Here is a 10,923-nt window from a genome sequence, read left to right as displayed (position 1 = left end):
AGGCACTTTTTGACCATCAGGACCATGCATGAGCATGGTGTAACAGAAAGAGAAAGCAGTCAGGATCCCTAATGACTTTTGGAGCCACCATAACTGCACAGAACTAGCTCTCTACTACTCTTATATTAGCAAAAAGTTAATTTATTGCTGTGAAAGCCACTGTTGTTTTGTGTCTTTTATAAGCAGCCAAGTACAATTTAAAACCAATACATATGAATCCAGGGCTTTATCAGATTAGTGAGGCAAAGGAAATTCTTAGTATGACAAGGAGAAGTTGCAAAATGACAGTAATATATCTGACTGAGAGCAACCAGTCCATCCTGGAGCAGGAGGATAGAAGTACCTCCCAGAGAAAACTGAACTGACAGGTTAACAGATGTCTTTGACATATTAAGAGGTGTCTTATAATTCTGTCAGTGAATTTACATATAGAATGAAGCAAAGACACACACATAATGCAGTTATTAACTCCAACAGAAACAAAATTTATATGAAAAGACAGTAAAATAACTGTACGACATGTAATTTCAGCGGTGAACAATACATAATAACATGGATCATTTATAAGATGAAATTAGTGGTTTTCAATCAGAGGCAATTTTGTCCTCCAGGAGATATTTGGCAATGTCTGGAGATATTTTTGGTTACCACAACTAGGATGTGTTCCTGGCATCTAGTGGGTAGATGTCAGGGATGCTGCTAAACACCCCTATAATGCACATGACAGCCCCTCACAATAAAGATTATCCAGCTGAAATGTCAATAGTGCTGAGACTGAGAAATCTCAGGTAACAGTTATAATATTAGAAACTAAGAACAATGACTTAAACAAAAATTATAATTTTGAGAAATATAGGAAGAGAAATGTAGGTGTTTATTGTGTGTGTGTGTGTGTGTGCATGTATAAGAGAGAGAGTTAGTGTTACAAAGCTAAAGCCTTTCTTAACATGAAATTGATTTATAATATCTAAAATTTGAAGATCAAAAAATAGATGTTTAAATATATTACTTATAAATATACAGGCAAATATATGTTCCAGTAACTAAAAATGATAAAAGTGGCTGCTTCTGTACAGTCGTTTAGAGGATGGGGAGGAACAGGGCAGGGTATACTGTTTCTTTTAGTTATAAGCTGCTTAATACTATTTGAATTTTTAAAATGTGTTCATTAAATTTATACTTGTAATAAATTAATATAAAGCAAAAAATGAAAAACACAGCAATATGAATTATGGAGCCAGATTTCTTGCACTGAAGCAATGTGAATGCTATCACTATCTGTCTTGGTTAAAACAGCTTTCTGGGTGTGAAGACCATCTTTCCTTTTCTTCTATCTTCCTTGGCTTGATCATTAAATAAGTCACTCAGCTCAGCCGTCATGTTTATTTTTTTCAATGTGTCTATTTAGTGCCCTCCACTAAACAGAGTATTGGTCAATAAATAGTTTTCTAAATGTTGTTAAATTGAGACAAAGCTTTAGTATTTTTTTCTGTATAAGGTGTATATATAAGAACAATTTTGGGACTTCCCTGGTGGCACAGTGGTTAAGAATCCACCTGCCAATGCAGGAGACACGAGTTCGAGCCCTGGTCCAGGAAGATCCCACATGCTGCGGAGCAACTAAGCCCGTGTGCCACAACTACTGAGCCTGTGCTCTGGAGCCCGCGAGCCACAACTACTGAGCCTGTACGCCACAACTACTGAAGCCCGCATGCCTAGAGCCCATGCTCCGCAACGAGAGAAGCCACTGCAATGAGAAGCCCGTGCACCGCAACGGAGAGTAGCCCCCCTCACCGCAACTAGAGAAAGCCCCCGCGCAGCAACGAAGAGCCAACGCAGCCAAAAATAAATACAAAAAAATAAATTTTAAAAAAAGAACAGTTTGAAGACATCAAACAATAATATGGAAATTATATGAACAATTCACAAATAAATGCACTGTCCATAAATATATGAAAGCTTATCTAAATTATTTTGCGACCATACACAATAAAACAAAAATTATTTGCATTGTCATAGAGACTGGTAAAGAGTAAAAACAAAATAACAGTGAATTGAGGAATTAATCACTTCCACAAACAGCAGGGTAAAATACATATACCCTTTGTGGAGAGTTATTTGACAATATCTACCAAAAGCTTTAACGTGTATTTATTTTAAAATCTGTAATTCCACTTCACAGAACATGCTTTAAAGTAATAAATGGACAAGATTCTAAAGATTTATGTACAGACATATTTGTCTTGGGATTATTTATGGAAGCAAAAACATCTTAGATGTCTAAGAATGTGACATAAATTATAAATGAATATATTAAGGTATATTCATATACCAATGCAATGCAACCTTAGATATGTACTGACGTGGATAGATGTTCTCAGTATATTAAATGGGGGATAAATTTTAAATGTATATATATATATATTTATATATACACATTTAAATATATATAAAATCACATACATGTCTGAAAATATATATACAAAAGTATCAATACTATAGAAATTTTTCTCTCAATATATGATTGTAGGCAATTATCATTCTCCCCATTCTTTCATAAATTTTCTGATTTATATTTTGTAACAAAAAATGTATTTGTGTATAGTCTTTCAAAATGCAATTTGTTTTGAAGAATGTATATGACCCATGGAGCCCACCACCAAATTTCCAGGCTGAGGGACGCTTGGTTTGTAACTAAACTGCAGCACAGAGATCACGGATAAAATCTGAACCCAAAGAAAGCCTCCTCCAGTTGCCCTGTACCTCCCCAGCTCTCCTCTGATTTCCTCTCTGCCTCTTCAGGACCTCTGCAATAGTTCTGCAGAATTTTGCAACACTGTAATAACTTATACATTCAATAACAAAATTATGAGGGATGTTCTGATAAAAGGGTAGTAAACAGTACTCAATAAATAATATTTTCATTTATTAAAGGGGCTTTTGCTATGAAATCATTACAAATCTAAATGTTCACAAAAAAGGTCTCTCTCTTTGACTTTGTAATTCTATTTTATAAATTTATCTTAAGAAACTATGTAAGTGAACAAATATTCAAGAATATATTCACACTAGACCCACCCCTAAAATTTACAAGACCCAAAGCAAGAGTACAAATGAAGCCCACAAACCATATGTCTAAATATTTAAAAGTTATAAACCAAGCTAACATACTGCTAAATAAAAATGTTTTTCTCTTCTTTGACAAATCTACCTTCATGACTTTTTTAAATGGAAAAATACTGATAAAACTATGGTTTCTTTGTGACTGAAATTATCAAAATATCAAAGATGACTGACTTTAATAAATATTGTATGTGTCTGGGCATCATTCTCTTGCTGAGCTTGCAATGTTTGGATGTGTAACAGACAAAGGCATACCTAATTCACAGAGTATATTCCAAAATATTTTTGCCTTTATTTCATCAAAATCACAATTTTTCTTTTTTTAATGTGGACCATTTTTGAAGTCTTTATTGAATTTGTTACCATATTGCTTCTGTTTTATGCTTTGGTTTTTTGGCCCTGAGGCATGTGGGATCTTAGCTCCCCCATCAGGGATCAAACACACAGCCCCTACATTGGAAGGTGAAGTCTTAACCACTGGACCACCAGGGAAGTCCCACAAATTGTTTTTATAAGTAATATTATAGTGTTATTTTTGTTCTACTGACTGGAATGATCTAAGAATTAAAATGTAAAATGTTATTGTTCTCAAAGCATCCAAATTCTGAATATATTTCATCAAAAAACATAAAGTAAAAATAATTTTAAAATCATTATAATAATGTGGTTTAACATTACAAACTGATTCTCAGCTGCCATGCAAATGCTACAAATTCTGTACTATTTTTGAGTGGCTCCAGAACCAGGAATTGGAACACAGAGGAACAGAGAATAGAAGCTCAGAACTGCTGGGAAGGATACTTTGTCATGCAAGAATCTACAACCTTCTTCCATGGTGAGAGGAAGAATTTGACAAGTTAATTTTTATATATATATATATATATATATATATATTTTTTTTTTTTTTCCTTTTACCTAAGCACTTTTGGTGCTCAGATCATTCCTGCACTTTGAAGGTATAGGTGATTTTGACATTAACCTGATGCACAAATTTCATGGCATTCAGACATTGTCACTTTTTGTTTCAAACACATGATGCAAGAGATGAAAAGAAGCATTTCCCTGAAGACCAAATGGTATGTCAAAAAAGACGATGTTTAGGTTCATTTCACGTATTAAAAGAACACCGAGTTCCAGATCTCTGATAACAGTACTGCCCATGTGTTCTTTAATAAACATGTGAGTCTGTGGGCTTGTGATGCGTGTGTCCTTTTATAATGCAGGTGTGAGAGCAGGGGCCACTCTTTCCCAGTCCTAAGAGTGGTACTGATAAGGATGCCACACATTCAACTCCTTACTTCCTTCTCACCACACTTACTTTCAATCTAACTGAATTTGGCTTGTACTTAATGAACCTACTAAAACTGCAATCTTGAAATTCATCAGTAGCACCCTAAGCAATGAATCCAAAAGAATACTACCAAGACATAATCCCTCTGTATCATCCCCATAGACTCCTCCCAGCTCCTTGAAACACTTCTTTTCCTAGACTTTCACTGCAATACTCTATTTTTTCTACTCTTTCTATGATTACCTTTTATGTTTCCTTTACTGAAACAGGTTGCTAATACTAGTTTATATTTACAGAGGTCAATAAACTTAATTTTATGTACGTATGTAGGGATGGATGGACCAATGGATCAATAGATCAATGGACTGATGGATCAATGGATCAATGGATGGGTAGTTGGATGAAACATGATATGACTTTGAACTGAGACACTAGGTTTTGTTCTCTGGTTGACTGTAGGGTGTGTTTATGTATGTGTGCATGCATGTGTGTACGAGTGCTTGTGTTTGATTATTTTTATTGTAATTCAGAATTCTGACCTTATATTTCCAGAAACTAGAGTATATAACAACTAGGGATTAAAATTCAGGAGCAAAATAAGTAAAAAAAGAAATAAATAAATCTGCAACCCTTGACTATCTGATTAAATACTAGAATCACATGCCTCTATTACTTCTCTGTTATGTAGAATGCTGGGTGCAATTTTAAAAATAATATTCACTTAATAGAAAACACACACAAACATATATACATACATATTCATTATATATGTATATATACATTGAATGTCAACACTGCAATATTTTTACATCATAAAAGCATTTCCCAAACTATTTTCTACATATTCCACAAGGTTGATCCATTAGCTATTTGACAAATATTTCATGGGCTGAGCCCAGCACTATTCAAAGCATTAGGGATACAAAAGAGGAAAAAATAGTCTTTTATTTATTTCCTCCATAGGTCTTAAATTTATTTCCTCCATAGGTCTTAAATTTATTTCCTCCATAGGTCTCAATTTGTTTGTATGACAAATTTTGTTGAGATAATTCCTAGAAATTTCATATTTTACAACTTCAGTGTAATTTTTTGTTCTTTTTAATGTTTATTACTGATAAAGCTATTTTTTTATAATATTTATTTTGAAAACAGCCACTTTACCAAATGTTCTTAGCTTTAATATTTTTCCCATTGATTTGCTTTGCTTTGCTTGGGAGACATTAATGGATATTAATATCCTCTTTAAACAGCATTTGTAGATACTAAAAACTTGCAGTCAAATATACTCTCTCAGCTTACTGAGAAATATATTGTTCCTTATCTTTTCACTATTTTCCAGCAAATGAAACTATTCCTAAAGCAATATTTAAAAACTGGATATATTAGTTACTTCTATTCTTTCTCAGATATCTTTGGGTGGGAATTCAATACAAAACAGCTTTTCCTTCACTTTTTAGCACTCATTTTTTTTAAGTTTTCTAATTTTCTCTGTCCCTGCCTATGCACTACTTAAAAGTGCATATAAAGTACATTAATATTTTCTTATTCATAATAACTTAAGTGAGAAAGAACTTTTTAAGAATTGTCTTTTGGAGTCATCAAGGAAGTGCGGCCACAGAGGGAAGGTCATGTGAAGACACATTAATAGAGCAGCCATCTGCACACCAAAGAGAGAGGCCTCAGGTGGAACTATGCTGCTGACACCTTCATCTTGGACTTGCAGCCTCCAGACGACCCCTCAAAACTGAATGCTGGGACTTCCCTGGTGGCACAGTGGTTAAGAATCTGCCTGCCAATGCAGGGGACACAGGTTTGAGCCCTGGTCGGGGAGGATGCCACATGCCGTGGACCAACTAAGCCTGTGCGCGACAACTACTGAAGTCCATGCGCCTAGAGCCCGTGCTCCGCAACAAGAGAAGTCACCGCAATGAGAAACCCGCACACTGCAATGAAGAGTAGCCCCCGCTTGCCACAACTAGAGAAAGCCTGCGTGCAGCAACAAAGACCCAACACAGCCAAAAATAAATAAAATAAATTTTTTAAAAATTTAAAAAAAAGAATGTTGTATGTAAAGTATAAACTAACAGAATATTTATTTATTGCATTTATATATTTTTTGAATTTTGTTTTAGTTATTTTTTATACAGCAGGTTCTTATCAGTTATCTATTTTATACACAACAGTGTATACACCTCAATCCCAATCTCTCAGTTCATCCCACCCCCCCACCCCCACACACACTTCCCCCCTTGGTGTCCATACATTTGTTCTCTACATCTGTATCTCTATTACTGCCTTGCAAACCGGCTCATCTGTACCATTTTTCTAGATTCCACATATATGCTAACAGAATAAATAAATAAAGCAACTATACTCCAATAAAAATTTTAAAAAAATGCCAGCAATGTCTGACATGTAATAAGCACACAATAAATATTCCTTAAAAAAAAAGAATTATCTTTTCCCTAGGCAAATTACACACTGAACTTATAAGACTAAGTTAGATAACTTAAGATGCCAAACAGATTACATCATTATAGTGTTTTATTTTAAACCTATAGTTTTTCATTAGTTGGCTTTACATTTAAGGTTTTTCTAGAGCTTATTAAAAGACTTTACTATTCTACTATAAGCATCATGAGCATACAATTTATACTATTAAAATACTGTTATATTTATGATTCATTATAGAATTTCCTGCTACTAAGCCCCAGTTTTATAAGATGACAGTAAAACATATAAATAGACACATACAACTTATTTACTGATGACAATGAAATTCTGTATTCACCATCTCTCTCCTACTTTCTTCTTATTCTACCTCTAACTAACCAGATTTGGTAATTAAGAGGGAGAGACATGATTAAAAAAGAGATATTTTTTCAGAGAAATCTGCTTTACCTACCTTATCTCTAATTTTTTATCAATATTCTTCCTGTACCCTCGGGTTTCTTATTTTCTTATAAGAATTGCATTCTGCCCTCAAAGCCATCAGCAACAACCTAGAAATTTTTTTAGGAATAGTAGAAACTTTGTTAGATCAGTCAGTCAAATGTCTGAAGACAGTTGACTCCTCCCCACCCCCCATTCCTGCCCAACCCATACAAGCACATCTACTTTCAATTCTAGGTCCCAAACGCTTTATTAAAGAACCTACTGCAGTAAGCAATTTGTCTATAAAATGACATATGTCACTGTGTTGAGGTATTAACTAGTAGGAAGAAAAATTCTGATTTCATTGAGATTTTGTCTAAAATTCACAGTCATTACCAGATTAAAGAAATATAATATTTTTTTTAATTTTTTTATTTTTATTCATTTTTGGTTGCACTGGATCTTTGTTGCTGAGTGTGGGCTTTCTCTAGTTGCAGTGAGCAGGGGCTACTCTTTGTTGCGGTGCACAGGCTTCTCATTGCGGTGGCTTCTCTTGTTGCCGAGCACGGGCTCTAGGAGCGTGGGCTTCAGTAGTTGTGGCTCACAGGCTCTAGAGCGCAGGCTCAGTAGTTGTGGCACACGGGCTTAGTTGCTCCGCATGTGGGATCTTCCTGGACCAGGCCTCGAACCCGTGTCCCCTGCATTGGCAGGCGGATTCTTAGCCACTGTGGCACCAGGGAAGCCCAAGAAACATAATATTAACTAAATCAATTATTCAATTGCCTCTCTAGGACAACAAATAATTGACTTGACCTTTGCTTTGCTAAATTGACTGAATTTCTGTCTCCAGGACATTAAAAGAGCTCGTTGCAGTCAAAATTTCAGACTGAAGTTTGGGGCTAAAATATTTAAATGAACCATATAGTCTATACTCTTTTTGGTTTTCTCCTTGTCATTGTCTGAGAAAAGATCTCAGACTAACAATTTGCATTTAGTTATCTAGGGTACAGTTTAAGAACCTTGAAAATTTCAAAACGATATTCACCTAAGTCTGTTTGGTCACATTTGAGTCACACCTTCAAAAAAAGTCAAAATTCATATCAAAAAAAATTTGTTTAATTTACTCTTCTTACATTCCACAGACCTCTCTTTTTAGCATTCTTTGACAAAGCTTTAAATCTGTCTCAGGTTCATGTACATTCTTCTACATACAAAATATGTATAAATACTTATACCTAATGAGTTTAATTCATTAAAAAAAACACTCATTCACCAAATTAGCTCATTCTATTCTACTTGCATAACGACAACAGTAAACTGCATTCTCAATAATTATAATATGAATAACTAACATTAGTTGAGCTTCTTACACTCAGCTCATCAAAGCAACACTAGGAAGTGGGCCTGTTACCTTCATTTTACAGTAAGGGAACTAAGGCACAGAGAATTAAATATTTTTTCTGTATTAGTCTTCTTAGGCTACTATAACAAAATACCTTAGACTGCGGGGCTTAAACAGCAGAAATTTATTTTCTTACCGTTCTGGAAGCTAGAAGTCCAAGATCAAGGTTCCAGCTGCTTCAGTTTCAGGTAGGGCTTTCTTCTTGACTTGCAGATAGCTGCCTTCTTGCTGAATCCTAGACAGGTGGAGAGGGAAAGGGAACAACTCTCAGGTGTCTCTTATATAGACACTAAGCCTATTGGACCAAAGCCTCACCCATATGACCTCATTTAAACTTAATTACTCCCTTAGAGGTCCCATCTTCAAACATAGCCACACTGGGAATTAGGACTTCAGCATATGAATTTTGAGAAGACAAGAACATTCAGTCCTTAACATCCCCTAAGGTCCCACGGTTAACAAGTTGTAGAACCATGGCTGAAAACCCAGCAGACTCCAGAGCCTCAGCTCTTAACTATATTACCCGGTTTATATTGAGCTCCTTACAACTAAGCTTACACTGTGCATTAAAGAGATTAAAATTAATCATAGGTTTTTTTCCCCATAGGAAATATATATACATACTTACATATAGATGTATATTGATACGAAGGGAGTAGAAAAGAAAGCAGCCCCTATACTGGGCCCTACTCAGCTTCTTGTTCCTTAAAGTTAAGGAAGAAATTGAGGAAAAAACTGTTGTTTGGAAATTTCCAGGCGTCGTTTCTTTGCATGTTACAACGAGCGCAAAGTTTGCAGTGAGGTGTGAAGGCCCCTCACACCCTCAGTCGGCCTCATAACCATAGGCAGCCTGGGACTGTGTCCTGGAACCCTGGGCCGGAGAAAGCACCACTTTCATTCCTGCTTCTTGGGGTGCTGACGGCCACTTAGTGATAGAGAACACGCAGTCATAGCCACAAGGCCAGCAAGTCTGCGAAAACAGTGAGATGCTCTCCTGGAATCGTCCAGATGGCTCACCTCCACTCTGACACAGTCTGCGAAGAAACCAGAGCTAGAATACCTGCACACGAGGTTTCGAGCTCCAGCTCGGGACCCAGCACTTCCGGCCACGCCTGCAGCCGCCAGAACAGCCTCTCTAGCCCCGCCGTCTCGCCTCCTCTCCGAACCGTCCAACCTCCAAGATAGAAAGTAAAACGTGCCAGTTTAAACATGACCGCATCTTGCTATTTCTTCTCCTTCTGAAACTGCACCTCACATAGGGACTTGAACCCACAATCTTACAACTGAAACCACGCAACTTATCTCATGACTTAAGCTCAGATTCTTTATGGTTCGCTGCAGAAGGAATCCAGCGAGAAACAAAGTGATAAGTAAAAAGTAGATTAATATAGGATGCTTGTGAAGGATATACGTGGACAAACAAGAGGGCTCTGCCCCGGTAACTACGTGGGCTACAGTTTTATAATCAAAGGAAAAATGGGGGAGGGGGAGAAGACCACATGTGTCAGTTCTCAGGTGAGTCCCTGGGATGGGCTTCACGCAGAAAAGAATTCAAGAGGGAGCCATGGTAAAGTGAAAGCAGATTTATTTAGAGAGAGACACATTCCACAGACAGAGTGTGGGCCCTCTTAGAAGGCGAGGGTGGTCTGGTGCAGGGGTGGTAGTTTTTATGGGCTGGGTAATTTCATAGGCTGATGAGTGAGAGGATTATTCCAACTATTATGGGGAAGAGGTGGGGATTTCCAGGAATTAGGCCACAGCCCACTTTTTGGCCAGCCTCGGAACTATCATGGCGCCTGTGTGTGTGTCGTTTAAGCTAATGTATTACAATGAATGCATAATGAGGCTCAAGGTCCACTGGAAGTTGAATCTTCCGCCACCTTGGGCCTAGTTGGTTCTAACCAGTTTATGTCATATCTTCAACGGCTATGTCATTCTTTTGATGGTTGTGCCCTGCTCTCTTCCCTCCTGTCTCATTTCCAGTTTTATTATACCGGGGAAGAGAATGTTCTGTTACAATTTTACCTAACTTAAAAACCATCCCACTTTTTTCTGTCATAAATTCATAGATACTCTAAGATGTCACACTAAGTCCTCTTTGGCCCATATCACTGGATATGTGCCATAGATAATGCCAGATTGGGCGTTTCAGTTTTCAATGTGGTGAACATTGTATCACAGTTTCTCAAACTGAATGGAATCGTTATCATTGGCAACTGCATTTCTGTTCACA

General features: G+C 36.6%; 1 long non-coding RNA gene across 1 annotated transcript; it reads right to left on the bottom strand.

Annotated features, from left to right (window-relative positions):
• Positions 1–7,318: 7,318 nt before the first annotated feature.
• Positions 7,319–9,853, bottom strand: LOC137205660 (uncharacterized). The gene is made up of 3 exons (XR_010934244.1): positions 9,751–9,853; positions 8,827–8,925; positions 7,319–7,416 (listed from the first exon to the last, which is right to left on the bottom strand). It is a non-coding gene; the product is annotated as an uncharacterized lncRNA (long non-coding RNA).
• Between the last annotated feature and the right edge of the window lie 1,070 nt (positions 9,854–10,923).

This window comes from Pseudorca crassidens, chromosome 14 (genome assembly GCF_039906515.1).
Source record: "Pseudorca crassidens isolate mPseCra1 chromosome 14, mPseCra1.hap1, whole genome shotgun sequence".
NCBI classification, from domain to species: Eukaryota; Metazoa; Chordata; class Mammalia; order Artiodactyla; family Delphinidae; genus Pseudorca; species Pseudorca crassidens.
The sequence above is the reverse complement of the archived record's forward strand: the minus strand, read 5'-3'. Positions and strand labels throughout refer to the sequence as shown.